The sequence below is a fragment of the Ambystoma mexicanum genome, chromosome 9, assembly GCF_040938575.1.
Source record: "Ambystoma mexicanum isolate Mex_15411 chromosome 9, UKY_AmexF1_1, whole genome shotgun sequence".
Taxonomy (NCBI): Eukaryota; Metazoa; Chordata; class Amphibia; order Caudata; family Ambystomatidae; genus Ambystoma; species Ambystoma mexicanum.
In genome coordinates this window covers 1,336,936,566-1,336,960,970 of record NC_090931.1, presented here as the reverse complement: position 1 = coordinate 1,336,960,970, position 24,405 = coordinate 1,336,936,566, and the positions used below count along the sequence as shown (strand labels likewise).

General features: G+C 47.4%; 1 protein-coding gene across 3 annotated transcripts in view; it reads left to right on the top strand.

Moving 5' to 3' along the window:
• RALB (RAS like proto-oncogene B) overlaps positions 1-24,405 on the top strand; it is a 261,118-nt gene that overhangs the window by 54,441 nt on the left and 182,272 nt on the right. Inside the window, exon 2 of one of the 3 annotated variants that reach the window (XM_069616744.1) lies at positions 21,831-21,901. The exons of 1 other annotated variant lie outside the window; for it this stretch is intronic. The gene's annotated coding sequence lies outside the window, so the exon portion shown is untranslated. Of the gene's footprint in view, positions 1-736; positions 818-21,830; positions 21,902-24,405 lie in introns of those variants that run through there. One more of the 3 variants, XM_069616745.1, reaches the window with a different exon arrangement.

Below are 24,405 nucleotides of genomic sequence, written 5' to 3'. Positions count from 1 at the left end.
GAATGCAGGCGTAGTATAGACATGGTTCCATACTGCGCTGTTGCTAGATGGACGCAATCTTTGAGCTCTCGCTGGGTTAACCCATACATCTCGGGTGGCAGCATTGTCAACTCGCCCAGGTAAAATAGGTACATGTGTAGATGTGGAGCCCGATCAGAACTATAGGAAGGAGAACTCTTTTGTAGCCTGGCTCCTTAAAATTCAGTCTCGTTAGTGCCATGTTTTCCCTTTACATATCATTTGCCCAGTCTCGGGCTGCTGTAACTCCGGGCTAATGAATTTGTCTACCAAGGAAAGGTGGAAGGGTGAGTCGATCCTTTCTGAATTTGAAAATGGTACCTGAGCTCCTTTCCAAGTAGAAGCGGATAGGGGAAAACATTGAGGGGAAAACAAAGACGTGGATAGATTAAGGAAAGCAGGTGAATCCGTTGCTGTAAATGAATACAATTTGCACGAGATCTGCTTAATAGATCAGTGTTTTATCAGACAATTGACAGGCAAATGCCTTCTTTTGCCAGGCTAATTCAATCCCCCCAAGCATTTCCTGGTAGTGATTCATGGAAGGCGGGCACGCATAGACGCTGAATTAGGTTCCAATGGGAATGAGTATAAATTGTGGCAGGATGTTGTCTAGCAGTGTCATGAGCCAGCAGAGGAAGCAACTAGTTGGCTGTGCTTCCAGGATGATAATGCTGTAAGATCTTCCTGTGCTGAACATCTGGGAGGCGGCATTTGGGCTGTGGCAGCAGCTGCTTGCTCTTAGGACTTCAGTGAGGGGGTGCTTGTCTGTGATATCTGGGTGATGCTGTTCCCGAAGGTAGGCGAGTTTTTGGCAAACAATACTAGTGACTGCTACTACATATACATTGTTAGCCGTAAGGGATTTTTAATCGTGTATCCCCGCTTATTTGAACCCAAGTGTATTTGATGACTGTGCAGTGTTATTTTATTATCATCACTGCAAAGCTAGTGGGTCCGGTTCTTTTTCGTACAAGTTTGCTTATTGATGGATGCGTTTGCGTGCAATGTGTGGATTGAAGAGGTCCTCTGGAACTCTTGCCTTCTCCCCAGGGCACACTGTGAAAGCAGCGTGCCATTGCTGTGTTCCAATGTGCAAAATGCCTTGGTATTAAACTAGAGTAGTTACCACATGTTCAGTTATATAGCAGTTATTACAGCTGATATACCTTCCTGTAGGCTTCTAGTTGGGTACTGTAAGGGCCAAAAACAGAGACTATCTTTGCAAAGCGCGAACATGTATTGCAGCAGGAGTGTAATTGCACCACAGGCTGTGGCTGCTTGCTTTCACTTCCCAGTCCCCTTTTCTTCACTGCAATCCCGCTCACGTGTACACAATTTAGCACTTTTTCTTCCCCAGTATTTCCCTGTCCGCTGACTTATTCACACTATCCTCTGTTTCGAATGATTGATGGGGCTGCAATATTTATTTTTCATTGTGATTGGGGCAAAACACTTGCCCTCATGCTCTGTGTGGTACCTTTTCAGTGCAGGATTGCCCCATTACGGGGCTGCTTGGTTTTTGTCCCCAGTAAGAATTATATAACTAAATTGTAATGCAACAAAGGAAAGGATGGACAAAATATACACTCAACTGTTTCACCAATCGCTGCTGGGAACGGGGAGTTGAACACATTAATAGTAGTAGAATAAGGTCACTACTGTAGTGGTTTTACGGTGTCTAGGCTTGTCCAGATAGTGGTGTATTGTGCCCCTGATGGGGTTAACCTGTGGGGTAAATTGTGCCCTTGATGGGGTTAACCAGTGGGGTAAAAGAATAACATTAAGATGAGAGGTCAGGGGATAAGTGATGCTGCAGTAGGGTAGAAACAGACAGTTTAAAGGTATAAAGGGGTTCAGTGGTAGGTTGTCTGATTGTGGCTATGGGGCTGCATATGTATTCCTTGGGAATGGATAAAATGGAGTGCTGATCATTACACGTTTGGAGTAAAACCCACCCATAATACCAGGTATTTTCCATTAAGGCATTTTCTAGTATCTTTTTGCAGGATAACATAATTACTTGGTGCATGGTTGTGTGATGGACCAGATTTGTGTCCAAGTTTTTTTAAGCATTCATCCTCTCCATCCACCAACCCCCTCACCTCGCGGATAATCTTGGAGTCCAAACTGATTGATACAATTGCCATAGAGGGTTGTGTAAGATATATTTTTTGTGTTAGAATTGTTCTTCACAAAGTGGGCATTCCCAATTTACCCACCCTAATATACTAGGCCACCTTACAATTTCACAACTCTGCAGAAAGAAACAGTCCGTATTAGGAATCAAAATTATTTTATTAAAATAAAAATTACTTAAAATGGGGTCCCCTAGCTTTATGCTGGGGGGGGGGGAGGGGTCACCACAGTAGCACGTAGATGGTTATAGATATTCTTGTAAAGTACAGAGACTTTTATGCCACAAAGCACCAGTAATCTGCAACATTCTATACAGCATTACCACAACCCAGACACCAGGATTGAAATAATTCACATTTCCTTACATATCACTTATCGGGCAGTACAGATTATACTTTCACTACCCATGTTCTACTTTCGCTTAACGTTTATCTTCTCCAATCATCTGTTGGTATCAGTTAAATTTCGTACAGAACAATGCATTTGCTGAATTTCCACCAGTGCTGTCCCCATATGCAATGCACTAGGATTGGTTTCTAGTCTTTGCATGTACATGAAATACTGATGCTAATGATATGTTATGATAGTCTATTTATATAGCGCCTATACACAATGTGTTTCAAAGTGCTTCAAGGCAAGGGCGGGAACAGGGGAAAATACAATGGCCCTCATTACAACCCCGGCGCTAAACCATGGCGCTATTAGCACCATGGTTGGTGCCGGTGTTGTAACAAGTCTGCCATGGTGGAATGGGGAAATACCGCCCCATTCCAAGGTTGGCAGGGCGGTATTTCCCCATTTCACCATAGCCCTTCCCCATTCCCATTTTCGCCCCATAATGCTCAATGGGACTGGGGAAGGCGCTAAGTACGGTACCGCAAATTGCGGTACTGTAATTAGCACCGAGGTCCCTTTGCGGCACCCTACTTTAACGGCTGGTACAACCAGCCGTTAAGGTCGGGTCCCGCAAAGGGACCTCGTAATCAGGTGTTAAGGGTTTAATGGTGCCGACACCTTTTACGGCAACGTTAAACCCTTAACGCCAGGGTCGTAATGACCCCCAATGACATTCTTACAGTGAACAGTAAGGATGTGAAATTAACTATCGTACTCGGCTTGATGACATTTCAGATAGTGCAAGAGCGAAGACATAGATAAGGGAGGGGGAGAGTGGGAAGAAAATTGAAACAGACAGGCGCCTACCGTACTAGGCCTGACGACATTTCTGGTAGAGCCGGAGAAAAACAAAAGGTGAGGGAGAGGGGTGCAGAAAGGGAGGGGAGGATCAAAACAAGTAGGGCCAGGGGGAGGAGACAGATGAGGTTGCTATCATACTAGGTCCAGGGACAATTCTGATAGAGTAAGTGCATAGAAGAAAGTAAAGGGGGGGGATAGGAAAAGGGAGAAGGGAAGAGGAGAGAACCGAGAGGAAGCAGTCAAAAAGAGTGGAGAAGCAAGAGGGGAGAACGAATACAATTGCAGAATCAGTAGTAGCACATAATGTTGCAAGCCTGGATAAAAGATGAAGATAGGAACAACATGATTCAGGGCCACCATGAGAAAGGGTGACGCACTGTGAATCAATGAAGTCCATAAAAATCAAACCCAGCATTGGCCACAAGATGCTGATGGTGAAACCAGAATTTATCAGGACAGACTCCTGCAGAAATAGACTGGAGGAGGGGTGGGGGGCGGAGCAGGGTAGAAGAATCGAGCAAAACAGGCAACACCTGTGTGCGAGAAGGGGGGCACAAGGGAACATCACTGGGAGGACCAGAGGGGTGGGGATGTCCTGTGGGGACAGAGGGAGTAAACACATGTTGGTGCATGCTTACCTGCTGTCTGAGCAGGTCTAGGCCCTGGGCTCTCCCGGTCTGAACATGTCCAAACAGAAATTGCCCTTTTCTTTGTCTGCCCTTAGCTTCAGATGCCCGGGCAAGAGACACACTTGATCTAAGAGTTAAGAGCAGGAAGGAAGAGGCAGGTCTGAGAAGGTGGGTGGTGCTTAGGCCAGGTGACCTAAATCCACTTGCACCTGCGCCTCATCTGCAAAGGAAAAGAGGCTGGAGGGTTCCTTAAGTAGGGAAAGAGAGGCAACCAGGAAGGCACCAGGTCTGCGGGGCTTGCTAAATTGGGGGGGGGGAACCGGCAACTGGGAATGCACCAGGTGGGTGGGGCTTAGCCCATGTGACCAAGATCCACTTGCACCTGCTCCCCATCTGCAAAGGAAGATAGGCTGGAGGGTTCCTTAAGTAGGGAAAAAGAGCGGCAACCAGGAAGGCACCAGGTAGGTGGGGCTTAGGCCAGGTGACCAAAATCCATGTGCATGTGAGCTTTGCTTTCAATTTCGAACACACAAAGTTGATTTATTTACTCTATGTAACCACCCAAGATTTTGACTTTCTTCAAGGACAAAAAATATCCCTCCAATATTATTGGATGATTTGGGTGTACCTTTTTCGGGGTCTTCTCACTTCAACACAGTCATTGGAAACATTTTATTGTCCACCTGAAATTGCATATTTTTTATGGAAATGTTGAATCCCCCCACCCCCTCCCCTCCTCATCACTATCAGAAAATACTTCTATAATAGGGGTAGGACCAAGCCTGATTTGCATATGGTCTGTCCCCTTTCTGTAATGGCTTGGTAGGCGAAGAATGATAGTGATGTTTGCCTAGAGCGATGCCAGTGGTTGATATTAATTCTAAACCTTCCAGCCATCACCTCTTTGGTTTTTCTGTGTTCACTCTCTCTCTCTCTCTCCCCCTCTCTCTCTCTCTCTCTCTCCCTCTCCCCCTCTCTCTCTCTCTCCCCCTCTCTCTCTCCCTCTCCTCCCCTCTCCCTCCCTCCAGTACCTGGTCTCAAATGTACTAAGGTAACTTTTTGTGGAAGGAAGTAGAAACGTTTAATTTTGAAGAGGTGCTTTTAGCATTTCTTGCTGTGAGCTTAAACATGGTTACATTCATGGGCCTTGTTACACGTTCGCCCATGCAGTTCATAGAAATGTTCAGTTTATGACAAATTATTTGCCATATGTTGGGTGCTGGCCCTCAGGTGAGCAAGTAACTACCTGCAACCCACAGGTGCACCGTTTTTTTGGTGGCTGAAGAAAAGTACACCTCATTAATGAAACCAGGCATTATACTGGCACCTCTTGCTTTAGATTTGTTCAATCACCATTATCACCGAAAAATGGCCATGTACAAGTGAATGTGTGTAACACAAAAGGGAAAGGGAAGTTGTAGGTGAACAATACAGATCTTCCCAAGATCCGTACCTGCGTGGCCACATTGTGAGGTGATAAAACGAGCTCTGTTGTGGGACAATGACAGAAGAAACTGAGTGGGCTGCCAAATTATGGTAATGTTTACTACTCTATATTAAGGAAGGTAGACCCCTGCAATCCCTATTCTTACTGTGCTTAAAGAGATTGAGTATCATAAAACAGAGGTGGTCGTTGAACGTTCACTTTGTCATAGGAAAACGGAAGAAATCTTGGTGGAGATCTTTTTATATTGGGCCAAATTGCCATTGTACAGGTCTGAAAGTGCTGAGTTTTTTTTCTTGTAAATTGGTTTATTGCTTCCTTACCCGGGTATCCAGATCTGTGGTGCACTAATAAAACAAAGGGGCGAAGCAGTAGGGGAAAGAGTGTACAGATAAAACAAGGGGATCAAACTGGGTAACGGCAGGTTAAAAGAAGTATCATATTCCATAGCTTGTGAGCCTGTTGATACAGCAAACAAACTCTTAAATTAGGATTGCCATAATTAGGTGGATCACATCTTGGGTGTTTGAAGGAGAAGGGAATATTTACATGATGGCTAAATGGGCATTACAGCAGGGACCAGAGTAAGGATTTGATGAGCAGGAGCTAAGAGCAGCACTTGGGTATCCAGCATCACCCAGTAAGCAGAAGCTACCTCTGGTGTGTGAGGACCTAGTGCATCATGTGCTTCCATTGGACTCCCTCATGAGATGCAAACTCTGTGGCAATTTATATATCTTCTATTACGTTTACAATGTATTGTAGATGTGTCCTAATGCTCATTTACACAAATGCCCACACACTGCATTAATGTAGCACATGTATATTTGTGTAGCAACATTTGGCCTGGGGATTCAAAAACGGGTCCTAGTAGATGTTGGTGTCATGCTAACCAGACTTTACTGGGATAGAAGTAGTAGCTAAACCGCTCCCAGCAATATCCAACCCTGTTTAGTAATGTGCAGCTGTGTGCTGGACTACAGAGATGTGCTTATTCACACCCTGGCAGTTATTCTCCTTTTATTACCCAGGAGTAGGTTTAATTCCTTCCAGAAACAGACTCCTAGAATAGTAATTCTGGGACTGCTATGCTTAGAGGCCAGGAGCGACTATGTCAATAATAGAATGTGTGACAGGCACAAACTGGGAAGTAAACCTAAGCCCTTTGGCCACAAACATCCAGTTCTATAGACTGGAGAGGTGCGAGGAACTGTAAGCACTTGTAACTGTGGGTGGAGTTTAAACTTGGGATGCTCTAGGGAGCCTGGTCCAGGGCAATGTTCCCAGAAGTCCTTGAGGCCTATGTATATAAAACAGGATTCCTCTTGGGCTGGGCTCTTGCACTTAATCTGCACAATCCATTCTTGTCCACCTTTCACAGCCTGTATTGCAGTTACCTTTAAGAGGGCAGCAGGGGTATATTGGGTCTAACAGGCTGTAGAGGATGCTTACCAGGTTACACTCGCAGGTTTCAAAAAAGGTAGCAGGCGCCCCTCTCCAGAAAGAACATGGCATGATAACCTGTTCTGGGGTTTCTTCTCACTTTGAGAGTTCGCAGTCATCGCTTTTTGCTCACTGTACCTTTCACAGATGGGAAATAACCATTTGCATATCAGTCTTTGTCCCGCCCACATCGGCAGTCCAGCACCAAAATGCTAACCCTACCTTCATATCCCTGCATACATTAATCACTTGAAAATTCACACAACCAACTCTCGCCCAGCAAACTGCCCGCACTTTACCACACTGCATCAACAAACCAACAACACATAAACGGCACCAACAGCACGCAAGGTCTCGCCCCGGTCCAATACTTACAACAAAGCTCAGTGGACAGTGTATACCGAACTGAAGCCGCCAACAGCACACCAGCTCTCCCTCTCCTACTCCCTCTTCTCCCGACTAACCCAACCTCGCCCGCCTTCTTGTTTTACAGATCTGCCAGAGCGCCTGGGGACCAACTTCGTTGGTGACAGTGCGCAATATAAATCCCTTTAACATTGATTGTGGAAAATCTTGCTGCTTTTTGGAAGAACTTGACCTGTGTTTTAAAATGGGAGTTGCAAGCTGCCATTTTGTTTTTGTAAATCGCTTAGCACAACAGCCACATTTGGTCCTAGCCAATGCACAGCCCATCCCAAGGAACTGTGTGTGTCACATTCACCAAAAAACGCCAGAAGTCATATGATGTGCAGTCACTTCTACAGGGAAATGGACGGAGCGAATGCCAGCAGGAGCATGTCAATCTAAGAAATGGTGATGTTACTGAAGGTGAGAATCATTCTCCACTGCAGTTACTAACTTCCTTAAGTTTAGTATAGTGATTTGGTCAAAAGAGGGACGTATTGGGTAACATCAAGCTTCCGGCATGTTTGGGGGAAGTGAACAGGAAACTAGGACGGAGATGTATATTTTAATTGCTAGTTTGAAGGCTGTCATGACTTGAGATGTACCCTAATGCCCTTGGGGGCCTGCACGCTGATTTATTTGTATTTCATTGAATTTATATAGCCCTTTACTCCAAAGTGCTTTACATGAGAACAAGTAAACAATACAGCAAGCATAAGATGACAATTGAACCACAACCTGAAAACAGTATAATGAACAACTTGCAATAATGCAGAGGTGAGGGGGGTGTAGGGAGGGGAGAGGTGTGCAAGGGAGTAGTAGATGTTAAGAACGGAGGAAAGAAGGAATGCAGGAATTAGAGGGGAGAGGAAAGGTGAGACTAGATGCCAGCAGGGGGAAGGGAGGAAGGAAGTAGGTGAGATGGAGATGGAGATGGAGAGGGTAAGAAAGAGCAGGCGTAAGAGGTGAGATTAGAAGGGATAGGAATGTGGGGTGTTAGGGAGGTGAGTGGAAGAGATAAGATTTTAGGGAAGGGCGAAAGGAAGGGAAGGAGGGAGAAGAGCGGATGTGAATGGGGAGGCGGTTCCAGTGGAAGGGAGCAAGGAAAGTTTATGCTCACTGGAGAGTGTTTACAGCGCATGATGATTGTGTGATGGTTTCTCAGCCTGTGTGGTCGCCACCTACCTTTGCCTCCAAGCTTACAAGGAGCTTGGGAGTCTTACGATGGAGGCCATTGAGTGAACTGGAACGTCATCATCATCATCCTCCTCCTCCTCTAGATGGTCCGGCTGTTCCTTCCTGCACGTGCTCGCATAACGTGCAACAGCCCCACCCATGAAGAGCACACATTCGTTTTTCATTGGTTAAAAAACAGCCAATGAAAATCGAATGTGTGTTTGACTGACAAGTCTGCTGTCGGTCATTCAGGGCTAGCATTTGTTACGATCTTGTGGTGTTTGCGCAGCTTCAGAGAGATAATGCGACCTGACCATTATCGTCACACTGCCATCTAATGTTAAAGCCATATGCAAATTGCACACAGCCCAGGGCTCTGCATCAAAACGCAAAACCTTCGTAATGTAGGATTCACTCCTGCACAGGGCACGTCGCGCGCTGGACCATAGTGCACATCACACACTGCTGCCTCTGTTGCTGCGCTATGCTGTGTGAAAGGTGTACGCTTTTAATCCAGTCAAAATGTGCACATTTCAACTAGATCAAAAACAATGGGGGCTCTGACCATGCACCCAACAATACGAGCCACCACTGGAAAAGATCATGTACAAGAGGAAAGGTCACTTATTGGAATCTGAGCATATGTGTTCTGCCCTCGAGAATGCAAGATTGCTTCCCTCTGTGTATCTTGATCCCGTCCTCCCTCTGGTTCGTTCCAGTTATTTTGTTGAGAGTGAGACTGTGTAATATGTTGTGCTGTCGTGTTGAATATGGTTACAGAACATGGCGCAGACATTAAAATAGTAGAGATCTTAATTGGAAAATTGTGTTAACGTTTCCCAAGCTATTTACATTTGAACTATTAGTATAATTGAAGAAAAACGGCAGAGCACAATTCCGAAATAAAGGCTCGGCCTCTGCATGCAGCGTTTGAAGGCAGATTCTCCTGTGGTTTCTGGATACTGATTTCTCTCAAAAAGTGAAAAAGTTGAAAATGCATGACGACGTGGCAGCTTTGGTATAGGAAGGAAATGAAACGACTGTTTTAGAGTAGTCACTGGGTTAAGGGGAAGGGGATGTCTGAGGCAGGAAAGACGAGTTTCCGTTTTGGATGGATGATGATGAGGCATTGAGGGTCCAAACAACCGTGGATCGTCAGCATTACAATAGGCACTCCTTAAACCAAAGAAGCTGGTAATGTCTGAATTACTTACCAGTAATGTCTGAATTACTTACCAGTAATCTTCTGGATCTTCTTCATCACCTTCTTAGTTGAAGTAGGACTGTGACGAGGAAGCCCGACAAAGGGGTAATGTATGGGTATGAAGTTTTATAGATGAGGCTAGGCATGGCCGAATAATAAACTGTAAAGACTAGATAAGTGGACAAAGTATATTCCATCAAGTATAATGGCTAATAAGAGTGTTGAAGGAGCACAAAAGAACTGGATGCCCAACCTTGTCAGATGCAGTTGATGGACCAAGGAGTACTGAGAAAGAAAACTGATTTTGGCACATGTGATTAAATATATACATAACACAACATGCAATTGATGCGTGAATAATTTATATTTGATCACTTCCATGATTCGCAAGAATAATGCTTTAGTGGTCCATCTCTTCTGAAGGGTCTTCAATTCAAGAGTAGCTTCTCAGAAGGCAGTCCAAAATCATCCTCTCCCTAATGTGGAGTAGGGAGACTAAACAATTAGCCCCAAAATAAGGATTGGGAGGATAGGCTCTGCAAATTGACATCACTAGTCCAAATTATATGCTTCACCTATTTTCATGACGTTCGTGGCCAGCGTAGCCAAACAAGCCCCGTCATCACCCACGCTATAACATTACTTAACGCAGAACTAGGAAGATAAACGCACACATCCTCTCACAGCATGTAACCTTTCTTTCTTGTCCCTTATTCTTAGCAAAGCATAGGATCTACCGCAACTGACATATTGAATGCCACCCACTGCTGCGCCTTGCACCTTGTACACTCAACTGTTGATCACTCAATTATTGCTATCTGCCTGCATACTGTATTTTGCCCTGTTGCTAGAATTTCGAATCTAGGTAGGCTGCATTAGCTGCCACTACTTGCTATCTGCCTGCATACTGTATTTTGCACCATTGCTAGAATTTCGAATCTAGGTAGGCTGCATTAGCTGCTTCTATCTGCTATCTGCCTGCACATTGTATAGAACTTCGAATCTAGGTAGACTGTCACTACTGCTACTATCTACCAACACATTGCATGCTACCCCATAAATGATTTCCAAACCTAGTCAAGAAAATGTTCCTCCCAGGTATTTACTCAATACTGTTGAGAATTATTCTCCACTTTATCAACTCTGCATGCCCGCCTAGCTCTGCCCTCAGCACGGTCACCCTAGGCACCACCTCATCCCTCCTCACAGAGCATAGCGTCGCAATCATGCTTCCCCAATTCTCCCCACCATGCCTCTCGGATAGGCTTACCAGACTACTGTCCAGACTACCCAAACTACATGAGCCCCGAGCCAGGGACTCCACCCTAACTAACCGACCAAACCACCATTTGCACCTGCGCTAACCTCACGCTGAGAAAACTCAAACCCAACCCACTCAATATTATGACAACCAATATCAAAGTGCACAACACAGCGACCACCCACACCAAAAGCCACCGCCCCACCCATAAAAGGTGCCCTCATTAACGCACGCTCCATAATTGCCCATGGCACAGACATTGCAGACCTCATTCTAGCTGAAGACTTAGATTTTTTAGCCATAACGGAGTCCTGGCTCCATGCAGCCGCAGGCCCAGCCCTCTCTCTAGCCATCCCCAACGATTAGACCATCATCCGAGTGGATAGAACTGAATCTAGAGGCGGAGGCCTGGCCGTCATTGCCAAAACTCACCTTAACATCAGACTCGATTCCGCTACACACCTCCCTTCATGCGAATCACTCACAGCTAAGCTGCCTCACCTACTCTACAGAACACCTGGACCCCTAGGATCCTTCCAGGAAGACTTCAGTGCCATCCTCACCGACAACCTAAAAAACTCCTCACAATGCCTCCTCCTAGGAGACTTCAATTTAGGCTACAAAGACCCTAAAGACCACCAGGCCACCCTCATCAACAGTCTGTCTGAACTAGGCTTCACACAAAAAGTATCCGGCCCCGCCCATAACAAAGGGAGAACCCTTGACTGGGTAGCAGACTACAACTGTGCAGCATTTATCACTAATAACTCTCCTCAATCCTGGTCTGACCATCACCTCCTCTCCTCCCTCGAAGCTTCGAGGAGCCCCATCACCAGCATGGCGCTAGCCGCAGCCATCCCCACGAGAAGCAAGAAAAATATCACAGTGGAAAACCTGATCCCTCTTATCCTCCCAACGCTTAACCAACTCCCTGCTTCCAACCCCTACGACCTTGTAGAAGGTTATAACAATACCATGCGCACAGCCTTAGACGCCATTGCACCACTAAAATTGAGAAAATGCAAACTGAAAAAGCACCTCAACCAATGGTTCTCTAGCATCTTAAAGCGCTTCGATTGGAAAAACGCAGTTTGGAACAAGCCTGGAGACAGTCTCCCACAGACCACAAGTTAATGCGCAATAAAATGACGTCCAATTACAAAAAAGAAATCATAGCTGCCAAACAAGAATCCTATAACCGAGAATTGCACAATCCAACTCCAGCACCAAAGAGTTGTTTACAATCATCGAAGAACTGGAAACACCAGTGCTAATTCCAGATATCTGTGTGAAGGACAAACAATGGTGCACTAGTGTCCAAAATGCACTAAAAAACAAAGTCACAGGTCTTCAAATCAAAATTAAAAACAAGAAAGACTCCCTTACCAAACCAATCAACCCCACTAACACCTCCCCTCACCCCTCACCCCCATACCCTACACCCAACACCGATCGCTTCAGCTTCTCCAAAGTCTCTATTCGCGAAGTGGAAAAAATCATTCTCAGCCTTAAACCATCCAATTGTAAGGGCGACCTCTGCTCCCCACAAATCATTAAAGATGCGGCAAGAGACCTCTCGCCATTCATCACCAGACTCATCAACGCCTCCTGCTCCTCAGGAACAGTCCCCGGTAACCTCAAAGAGTCTTGGGTCCTCCCCCTCCTTAAAAAAAACCTCCCTTGACCCTTCCATTCCTACCAATTATAGACCCATTACCACCGTCCCATTCTTGCTCTAGATACTAGACAAGACAGCATACCAACAAATCCAAAAATACCTTGAAGCAAACCACCTCCTAGGTATTCGACAATCGGGCTTCAGACCCCAACATGGGACTGAAACGGCCCTCATTGACCTGAAAGCCCAAATAGACACCCTTAGAGACAACGGGAAAAACGCATTACTACTCTTACTAGACCTCTCCGTGGCATTTGATCTAGTTGACCACAAAATCCCTTAAACTCAGCAGCCCACTTCTCCCAAGAAGCCATTGGCTGGATCAAGTCATTCCTCAGCAACAGATCCGTGCGTGTCTTCTCCACCTCTGGCACTGCCGACCCCATCCCCATCACATGCGGAGTCCCACAGGGCTCCTGCGTTTCCCCTACTCTATACAACGTGTTCACGAAGCCCCTGTTTGATGATCTAGATGGCCTGGGTATCACCTACACCAACTACGCTGATACACAGATCCTCATCCCGCTGACGGGAGATTACAACCAGGATTTGGCCTTGGTGAACAAGGTGTACCTCATCATTCAGGCATGGATGGCTTCGCACAGTCTATGCCTGAATGATGACAAGATTGAACTCCTCATCCTTGGTTCCACCTCAAACCTAACCAAACTAGACCACAATTACACCAACTTCATCATAGACGGAACCCGATCAAGGTAACCAAAGAAGTGAAAACTTTAGGAATATACCTCAACTCCTCCCTAACCTTCCACAAACAGGTCAGCTCTCTGGCATCCTCCACGGCCTACACATGTAAGCTTATAAGAGCAGCCAAACCCTTCTTTTCCACCCAGAGCTGCATTACACTAGCCAGAGCCCCGGTATTATCTAAGCTGGACTATTGTAATGCCCTCTACGTAGGAGCCAGCAAGCAAGTCACCAACAAAATTCAGATGCTACAAAACAACGCTCTCAGAGCACCGCTCATCATTCCTAGGAGAGAACACATCTCCAACATCAGGACATCCCATAACTGGCTCAACACCTCAGACAAAATCCTGCTTAAAGTAGCCTCTCTAACTCACAAATGCCTGAACAACGCTGCCCCACGCTACCTAGTTAGACAGACTATGCAAATATACCCCCAACAGACCTACCAGAACTTCCAACGTAAACCTGCTCATAGTTCCAAGGTTCAACGTACCAAAATGGGTGGCAACAGCTTCCAGGTGAAAGCATTCCAACAGTGGAACACCCTACCACCATCCCTCAGGATAGACACAACTATATCCAGTGGATAAAGAACAAGGACCACTAATACTTCTAACCCACCACACTGCTGCAATCCTGTAAAGAATGTTTATTTGTAAATTTGTAAAATATGTGCCTTTCTGTAAACCTGTACATTTATTTTCTTTCTCTTTTTGTCTCCATTATCCTACTGTAATTTATAAGCAACCTGTAACCAAGCTTTGAATAACCATGCTGCTCATGCGCCCTCATACCCTCGGGTCTGGTGCGCAATACAAATTAATAAACTAAACAAGAGAGCAAAACATTTTTTTGTTAGAAAACCTCAATAGTTTGCAATGGAACAAGTATTTTTATTTTTCAAAGAACGCTCACAAGAGAAGATTAAGTCCACAAAATGAATGTGGAGCCTTCCACAAAAATGGAACCCACCCGTCAGTAAATAGGATGGAATTATTCCATACAGGGATTTTAAACCTACTAGCAACAAGGGGATGCAAATAGAGCTGTAGGAGAGCAAGGGTCTTTTGGGTTAACCGGAGTGGCCCTGGACCCACTCTGATTTGGCAGCATGGGCCTGGAAGGAAGCTGTCCGCAAGTGCAAGAGTGCTCACCAGAAAAGATGCAGGTCCCCTACACACGTACCTGAGAGCCCACAATGGGGGCATTCAGTGAGCGAAGGAGGGCCAGTTCCTGTTTCCCGGTCCAAGTGCCCAAAAAGTACAGAACTATAACGCTGCACACCTGTTGCTTTGTGAAATAAACACAGTAATCAAGTTTGGTTTATTATTGTTTGTTTAATAAAAGCCACAGACTTTTATTGCCAACACACAAAAAAAATCAATGAGTCTGCATAATTTTGTATGATGCGTAATGTATATTTATTTTCAATGCCACACAGAGGCTAGCTATTGAACAGCTTGTGGCACCTTGAGTGTCCACACCCACCCAGCTGCCTTGCCAGTGCATGGTCGTAGGTGCAAACTGCCATCGATACTGAGGGGGGCAGTGGAATGGCTGGTCTTGAAGAGGGGAGTCTGGAGACACTGGGTCTGTGGAGGACATGTGAACAGTGGTGCCCGTGCAGAAGATCCTGTTGAAGTGTACATGGTGTTTGGCAACTGGAGTGTTCCCACCCAGCCCCCTTGGGAGCACACGGCCACAGGTGCGAACTGCCATAGATACTGCCAGGGGGATGGGCGCGCAAAGTGGCAGACCCACTGCCGAAGGGACATAAACTTATGGTGATTGCTGGTGTGGGGTATTGAAGAGGGGAGTCGGATCCCTTTGAGTTGTACATGGTGTTTGCCACCTTGAGTGTTAACACCCACCCACTAGTGGGTGGGGGATACTGGAGGGGGCATGGATGGGGACGAAGTGAGCGCGAAAGAGCACCAACCATTCTTTCATGACCCTCCTAGACGATTGGGCATGGTCTTAACTCGCTGGAAAAAAAATTCAAACAACTATTCGTATATGCTCATTTGTATTTTATTTTGTTTGGTGATGTTGATAGTGCAAACAAACTACAAATTGTTTCTCTGGCATGGATTCACATGCTCATGAATATTCCCCGTCGTCAGGCTGGGAATCCTCGGTAAAGAAAAAATCAGTATCAGTTTCGTTTCTGATCTGTCTTTCTTAGTAGTAACCAATCACTGATCTCTGGGTCATACTGCCCCCAGCCAATGACTGCCATCTCCCTAAGCCCCGCCTCTGGCAGCCATCCTCAGATTTTTACCGCACAGCTCAAGTGTTGGGAGTCCTCGTGTTTAGCTCTAGAGTTTATTGCTGCGTTTTCGCGCTTTTTCAGGAGATTTTCTCATTTTCCCGGTTTATTCGAGCCTCAAGCTCCACCGTTTCTACTTCCGACAACGGGTATCCGTCGTTTTCGTCGAGTTTACACTTCTTGGAGGATTCCGGAAGATCTGCGGCCTACCTCAACGGACATGGCCCAGGACAAGGGAAGCTCGACGCCCGGATCCAAGCTGTTCAGGTGCTGCCCTGGATGCGGATTGCAGAACGTTTTCAAGGAGGACGAGCACTTGCGTTGTCCCTACTGTCTTCATGAGGACAAGATGCACATGGAGAAGGACTGTGCGTTCTGCAAGAACCTTTCGGAACGGACCAAACAAGATCGTCGTTCCCGCCTCGCCGCCTGGCTGGAGAAGGGCAAGGCAGGTGAGAAGGCGAAGAAAAAGTCTGAGCGGGCTTCTAAGTCCTGTGAGGGCGCCCCGGCGACGGGAGCCCAACAGAAGGCCAAGCACCATGAGTCAGCGGGCACCGGGAGCGCCGAAAGGTCGGGCTCTTCGGCTGCCAGGCAGGGCGCTACTTCCCCGGCACGTTCAAACACGAGCCAGCACTCTGGTTCGGGGAAGAGGAAGTCCGAGAACCCGTGTAAGCCGCTGGAGCGGACCCGGTCGCTCTCGAAGGGGGAGCGAGGCGCTGATCCTCCACACAAGGCGAAGGCCCAGGACACACCTAAGGTGGTGAGGGCTTTGATCCATCCGGCAAAGGCCTCTGTCGAAGTGGTTGCTGCGACCCTGGCAAAGCCGGCTGAGACTACGCCAGTGGAAATGGCCTCTGGGCCCAGAGTATCCCTGCCGCTGTGGAGGGAATTCTCTTTCCAACCCATCATTAAGACCCCCGTGAATCCCCCGGCGGAAAAAGAGGGGGGTGCCGGTGGCCATTACAGACTCTGAATCAGCCTCTGAATCAACATCTGGTGGAAACCGAGAAAGGCCTCAACGAGAGGGTCATAGGCCTCAACGAGAGGTTCGAGAGGGTTTGATCCCAGGGGGCGGTCCCTGCTGACGTGATCGAAGACAGCGACAATGGCGACGAAGAGGGCCCAGTGGAACGGCCATCCCGTCCGTCGCAGCCATTTCCCGAGCCCCACGATAGGTCAGCGGCCATTTTGTTGGCGATCCAATCCTTATGTACCGAGATAAGGACGAGATTATCACGGACCACGACGGAGGATCCAGAACCGGGCCCGTCGGGAAGCCCTCCGAACAAGCGGAGGAGAGTCCACCCCGCTCTGCCCCTCGCGCCTGCGAGACCTGTGGACCCCTCGTCCTCACTAGACCCTAGAGAGTCTACGGCGATGGACACCGCGACGGGGACGGACGATGACGGTGGCGATGACACAGCGAACATCCCGTCATCACCCCCCCCCCCCACGGGCTTCCCCAACTACTGACGAAATTGGCTCTTTAGACGCATGATAACCAGGGCATCCAAACTCTTCCAGCTCTGCCCTGAAGAACAAAAAAAGGAAGGGTTTCTGTACCAACGACGAGGGGCCAAGAGGACGGCGGTCCACGCGGTACCTTTGCTCGACGACATCTGGAACGAGGGGCTTGCGGTCCTCAAGAACCCTTCCACGACACCCGCCAAGAGGGACAGGTACGAGAAGAAGTACCGAGTCCCCGATGCCGCCCCACTGTGCCTCAGGGCCCAGCCCATGCCGGACTCTGTCGTCTCGGCAGCGGCTAAAAAGAAGGCAGCGGGTGCGGCGGCTTCAACTTCCACTTCCCCGCCGGACAGTGAGGGCAAGAAGTTGGACTCCATGGGACGACGAGTCATCTCGTCGGCGGCGACGATTAAGGCGGCCAATGCCTTAGCGATCGTGGCCCGCTACGACAGGGAGCTCTGGTTCAAGATGGCTCCCCTGCTAGACTTCCTACCTGACGACAAGAGGGCGGAGGCCCTAGAAATTCTGCAGGAAGGCGAGGTGGCGTCGTATCACGCCATAACGGTGGCAACGGACATTGCCGATACCGGATTTCGCCAATTGGGCAACAGAGTTTGCCTCTGACGACGAGGATGGCTCCAGGCGACAGACTTTCGCCAAGACGTCCAGACCAGAGTGTTGGACATGCCGTTCGACGGCAACAACCTCTTTGGTAAGGCGGTGGACGAGTCTCTACAGGCCATCAAGACCGACTCGGAGACGGCCCGGGCCCTGGGGGTGCTTCAGCAGCGACAGGCGGTTTGCGCCTCATCCTGGACCTGCGTCGCTTAAACAAGTACATCAAGGTGCAGAAATTCAGGATGGTCACCCTCCAGCACGTGCTGGGACAGCTGGAGGAAGGCGACTTCCTATCGTCTTTGGACCTGGCGGATGCTTACTTCCACATCCTTATTCTAAAAAGGCACAGGAGGTTCCTCAGGTTCGTGGTTCAGGGACGCCACTACCAATTCAGAGCCCTACCGTTCGGATTAAAGTCGGCACCCAAGGTTTTCACCAAGTGCCTGGCACCAGTGGCGGCGCGGCTGCGCCTGCAGGGGATCCACGTTTACCCCTACCTGGACGACTGGCTAATCCGGGCAAGGACAAGGGAACTCGCCATCGAACACACGGCGAGGACCATCCGGTTGCTCACGGAGCTGGGGTTTGCCATCAACTACCCCAAGTCCCACCTGGTTCTATCGCAAATAGCACCGTTTCTGGGAGCGAAGCTCAATACAGTGGGGCAATTGGCCTCTCCTTCAGAGGAGAGGACCAAGACCATCCTGGGCAAGGTGCGGCGCCTGCTAGCCACGGCCGTGGCCAGGGTGAGGTCCATCAAGTCCCTCCTCGGGATGATGTCCTCTTGCATCTATCTTGTACCCCTTTGCAGACTTCGGATGCGTCCGCTACAGGAGTTCCTCGACGCCCGCTGGCTTCAGGCGAGGGGCTGTTTCGAAGACAGGATCCCTCTCGATGAGGAGTTCCGTCGGGCGATCCTATGGTGGGGCATCCGGCTCACCTCACGACAGGCGCAGACTTTCAAACTCCGGCGTTTCAGGAGACGGTGACGACGGACGGCTCTCTGGAGGTCTGGGGGGCCCACACCGGAGACCTCCATGCAAGAGGCCTTTGGCTGCCGGAGGAGAGGTCTCTCCACATCAACATTCTGGAGCTCCGAGCAGTGTTCTGGGCTCTCAAGTCGTCCCTTCCGTCCCTCAAGGGCAAAGTGGTGAGGATCTTCACTGACAACACCACCACGATATTCTATATATACGGAAGCAAGGAGGCACCAGATCCCCAGCCCTATTCAAGGAGGCTCAGGATCTGTGGCACTGGGCCGTCGCCCAGGGGATGTTTCTGGTTCCCTTCCACCTGGCAGGAATAAAAAACACCATCGCCGACTCACTCAGCAGGGAGCTGCGCTCGTGCCACGAGTGGGAACTGCGCCAGGATCAAGTGGATCGGCTCTTCCAACGATGGAGCAAATCCCAGATCGACCTGTACGCGACGGCGACGAACTCAAGTGCCAGAGGTTCGCCAGCAGGTTCCCACAGCCGAGGAGCATGGGCGATGCTTTCTCGTTCCCTTGGGACGGCCTGTTTCTATACGCGTTCCCTCCGTTGCTGTTGCTGCTCCGCCTCATCAACCAGCTCAAGAAGTCCAGGTGCAGGATGACCCTCGTCGCACCGGCATGGCCGAGGCAGGTCTGGTTCCCGGACCTTCTGGACTTGTCAACGTCCCTACCAGTCAAGCTGCCGGCGGACACGGATCTTCTCTCCAGAGAAGGAGGCGCAATTCTCCATCACGACCCACAGTCGCTGAACTTGCAGGCCTGGCTCCTGCCGCACTAGAGTTTGGATGGTACGATATCCCGGCTGATTGCAGAGAGATTCTTGCAAAGGCCAGGGCATCCTCGACTACGGTCATAAATGGAAGAGGTTCTCTGTCTGGTGCCGTGCACAGAAGATTAACCCTCTGCAGATTACGGCCCCTCCAGTGCTGCCGTACCTACTGTCGCTGGCCAAAGCTGGACTGGCTCACGCCTCCATAAAAATACATCTGGCTGCCATCTCCCGATATACCAGGGCTACGGGACGGGCGTCCTTGTGGTCTCATCGCCTGGTGAAGGAATTTATGAAGGGACTATTACGATCATTCCCGCCGGTGAAGGCTCCTGTCCCGGCGTGGGAGCTTAATGTGGTGCTGCCCAGGCTCATGGGAGCCCCATTCGAGCCTATGCATTCGGCGCCTTTGAAGTTCCTGTCATGGAAGACAGCATTCCTCGTGGCCATCGCCTCTGCACGACGAGTGGGAGAGATCAAGGCCCTATCTTGCAAGCCTCCATACTTGACTTTTCATGACAACGAGGGTGGTGCTGAGGACGCACCCCTCCTTCATGCCCACGGTGCCGTCGGACTTCCACCTCAACGAGCCCTTGGTGTTACCAGTTTTCTTCCCGTCGCCTTCGGCGCCGGCCGAGAGGACTTTGCACTCGCTGAATGTGGCTAGAGCGCTGAAGTTCTACGTGGACCGCACAAAGAGTTTTCGGAAGACGTCACAACTATTTGTGAACTTTGGATCTGTGAATCAAGGGAAGGCTCTCTCGAAGACTTCCATTTCCAGATGGCTCTCCGGCTGCATCATGCACTGTCACCGGTTGGAAAACCGACCGCTGCCCGGCCGTGCAAGAGCCCATTCGACCAGAGCGATCGCTGCTACCACAGCGTTCCTGTCTGGTGTGCCCCTGCTGGACATCTGCAGGGCTGCTACGTGGAGGTCGACGCACACCTTCACAAGATTCTACTGCGTCGATCGGGACTCCAGGGAGGAGTCCAGGGTCGGCCAAGCAGTGCTGCGCAACCTGTTCGCTTAAGGTGACCCTGGTGAGGAGGTAAGAGATGCTTAATGTTGAGTTGTTGTATTGCTTAATGTTAAGCCTTTTGCCACCTCCCGTGGTTGTGCATGTGTATACTGCTATGTATTCTTTTATTCATGAGCATGTGAATCCATGCCAGACCCAGTGCTGGAGAAGGAACAAGTTACTTACCTGTAATTGTTATTCTCCAGCATAGGTCTGGCATGGATTCACATGCAAACCCTCCCACCTACCCTTCTGCGGCTCTTCACTTGGTCATACTGCCGCTTGGCGTGCTACCAAATCTGAGGATGGCTGCCAGAGGCAGGGCTTAGGGAGAGGGCAGTCATTGGCTGGGGGCAGTATGACCCAGAGATCCGTGATTGGTTACTACTAAGAAAGACCGATCAGAAACGAAACTGATACTGATTTTTTCTTTACCGAGGATTCCCAGCCTGTCGACGGGGAATATTCATGAGCATGTGAAGCCATGCCAGACCCATGCTGAAGAACAACAGTTACAGGTAAGTAACTTGTTCCATACTGTGTGCAAATCCCCTGTACTGTCCTCTGTCACTGGGGAATTTGGCGCAAATGGCTCAAACGACACGGGGGGGTATTACTCGTTAGACGTGGAATCCAAGCCTCCCATAAAGCCACCATGTAAACGAACGGTAGGCCACCAGCCTGTACCACCTGTAAAAGAGAAACCTAAATATTTTAATTGAATTAACCAGATAAGTGTACCACCTTACTTGAAAATGCATCCTAAATTCGATGGCATAGTTGGCCTTAGAAAAGTATCTTTCTGGAAACATGTACTTGGGCTTTGAAGTATCGACACATTACAAAAGTGAACAGCCATTCAAGCCAGAACGGTTTGGGCCATATAGAAAAATTGTTTTTTTTTATTCGAAAGTGAAAGACTCGTAAGCGATGAACTCTCTGATTTGCAATAAGTGCGAGAAATGTTTACAGACCTAATTTGTCAGTGATTGAACAAAGTTGCAACACTGTAGGAGAACATGAAATGTTGGTAGTCTGAGGTCAAATTTACATCACATCTAGAGTATACTTACTCGTTACTTGGATTGCAAGGACAAACTGTTGTGCGAAATTCGATGTAACTCTCAACACAGACATTGTGAGGCAGACTGCCCTGAAGTCGTGCAGCTTGGTAACGCATAGCAGTGGCGTGTCTTCTTCGGCTATGTAGGACAAGCATCCTGAGTTTTCTTGGCAGTAGCATTTCTCCACCTCGGTTGGCATGGCCTCTCAACGATTGCAGCTAGACCAGGTGGAAACATCTTCTATGCGACTAGGCTCAGGCTCTGTTGATTTATCTTCCTAACTAGTGTCATATTATCCCATAATTTCTGTTTCTTTCTCTTTCAGTTGGTTCCTCTTCTGAATGTTCTGGCTCGTACTGGTAGGGCTATTTTGTTGCCATAGTTCTTGAAAATTGAGTAAGTACAAAATCCACAGTCAGTAAAATAAAAACTTTTTGTTTGTATGTAGCAACTACTGATAAAGAAGGAGAAAAAAATACAATGCAATGTTAAAAATAACCATAGAGCAAATAAACGCACAAACTGACATTTCAAAATTATATAAGGTTTGTTGAAGACATTGATACAGTATATGACAAATCTTTTAAATAAAACGCAAGTACTGAGTTAAATCATTTCTGCTAGTGTAAGTACCTGTCGTACTAGGAGGATAGCTGAACATAGCAGAACCGAGTCCCTGGCGATCAAAACTAAATACTGTGAGACGATTGCAAAACCAACTGCAATGTTGTCTGCTCCGAAAGGGTCTGGTTATACTTTTTGAGGAAAGTGGCGTCCTGGCATTTCCATGGAGACACGTCAGTAGCTTGCGTACAGAGAAGGTTGACACGAGACGTGCATTGGCGTTGTGAAAAGGGGTATAAGCATCTAGTGATGTCAGTTTGAGGGGCGAGCAATCTGTATTCTTGCTGCGAGGGGCACTTGAATTTAGGGCGATGCATCAACGGATAAGATTAGCACAAAATGGCATCGCCCAACACAATGTTTTCAAGTGTGTAAAAGTGAGAAAAACTAAGGTAAGATGCATAGGACCTTTTTTTTTAAGATCGATTGCAGTATGCTTAAAAATACATGTCTAAAAGATGGGGACAATAAACATTTTTAGCGAACTTCCCCTTTAAGGGAATCCTGCAACAAGGAATATGTGAAATGTAGACCTAGCGGTTAAGGGGGTGCTGCAGCAAGATATTAATAGTCTGAATGTCCTTCCTGGTCACACATTTTAACTTTGCACACTTTCAGGACCAAAGGTTAGTGAATAGTTTCATTAGTATGTTTTATATTAGGTTGACTTTGTGTCTTGGAATGGCTCCCTCTGCCAGGGTCTACCTTAAAGACAACTTGACCTCACTCTGCTCCTTCAATAATAAATGTAGGATCTTTTTTTAGTCTCCTTCAGGTTTTGTGGTTTTGAAAAGCGTCAACAGAAAACTTGTGTTTTTTCGCTGTCCTTGGAACAAGTGCTGTACTACTTTGTGTCCTTGGCGAATGTGGTCGGCTGAAAGCAGAAAATAGACCTTTGCGCTCAAGTGTTTCAGGGATCTCTGACGTTAAAGGGTCACATTAATAGTAGTGTTGAACATTCAGAGGAATATGTGAACAGGGAGACAAGAATGCAGTTTGAAAATGATTGTTCTATTTGGGAAAAAGTATGCAAGGATATTCACTATTTTTGGTACCTTCTAGATTATTTAAGAGCATTGCTTAAATAATGAAGTTGCCGAAATCCTACCGTTTATTGCACGATTAGTGATTACATTTTCTCAGTTGTTGTAACCTTGATTGTGATGTTTTTTGCATACATATTTTTTGCACAATCTCCTATTTATTTTGTCACATGTCCTACCACGGTAAACCTTAACCTCTGCATTTCCAACGTTTGTTTTATATAGAGTAATCTTAACTTTTAAAAAAAAATGACAAATGTGCTCATACACTGTATTTTAAATAAAAAGGGGTTCTGGGTGGAATTAAGAGGCTATATTTACCTTTGCATGTGCCGGTATTGCTACAAATCCCTGTGTACTGTCAAGAATAAGCAAACCTTGAATCATTTATATATCGTTTTCTTTTATTTAGGTTGGAAAAGTTGTTCACCATGCCTTTAGCCAACCATTGTACATGCACATTTAACAAAGGATACCGTCATTAATACATCTTAAATCAACTTAAGGATTTCATTTACAGAAGGGTTAAAAAATGGCAACTGAGTTATGTCCAATGCCAAGTGAAATAAAAAGAAAATCATTCATACTTTGGATATGAAACATGTGTAGTTTCATCTGAAATGCCCTGAGCATACTGGTGTATTTCTATCTGCGTCTGTTGTTTTTCTGCAGTATGAAATGTCCTAAATGGACAGTTTAAATCCTGGCCGAGTACCTCCCTCTGCCCCCAAAAGTATATGATCTATCTCTGCAACCAGTGTCGACCCGTTATTTGCAACCACGCAAAACTAAAGCTTACTGGTATGGGCCACTGAACCAGAAAGTGGTGAATGTTCCCTGAGCGATCGGGAGGCAGAAGAAAAAATGTGTATTTCTTTTCTGTTAGAACTTGGCTCCAGCAACCACATCTCTCTTTAAAGTATAGACTGGGCTCTTCAATACCGTTGGAGGACTTTTGTGTAAAAACCACAGTGACGCTGGACAGAGTACACAATACCCTGTAGAGTTACAGCTCAACCAGGCCTTAAGCTGTGAAGGTACAAAAGAGCCAAGCAGTGAAATAAATATTTACTTGAAAGTAAAGGACAGAGGAAAAAAGTCGGGTGGAAGGAAAAAAAGCAAAGAATGAAATGTTAGCCATAAAAATGTAGCCGCCAGAAAATGTGGTTGCACTACAATTTAGTCAAAGCAGCATTTGAAAATGAAACGGTACTATGTATTTATATTATTCTT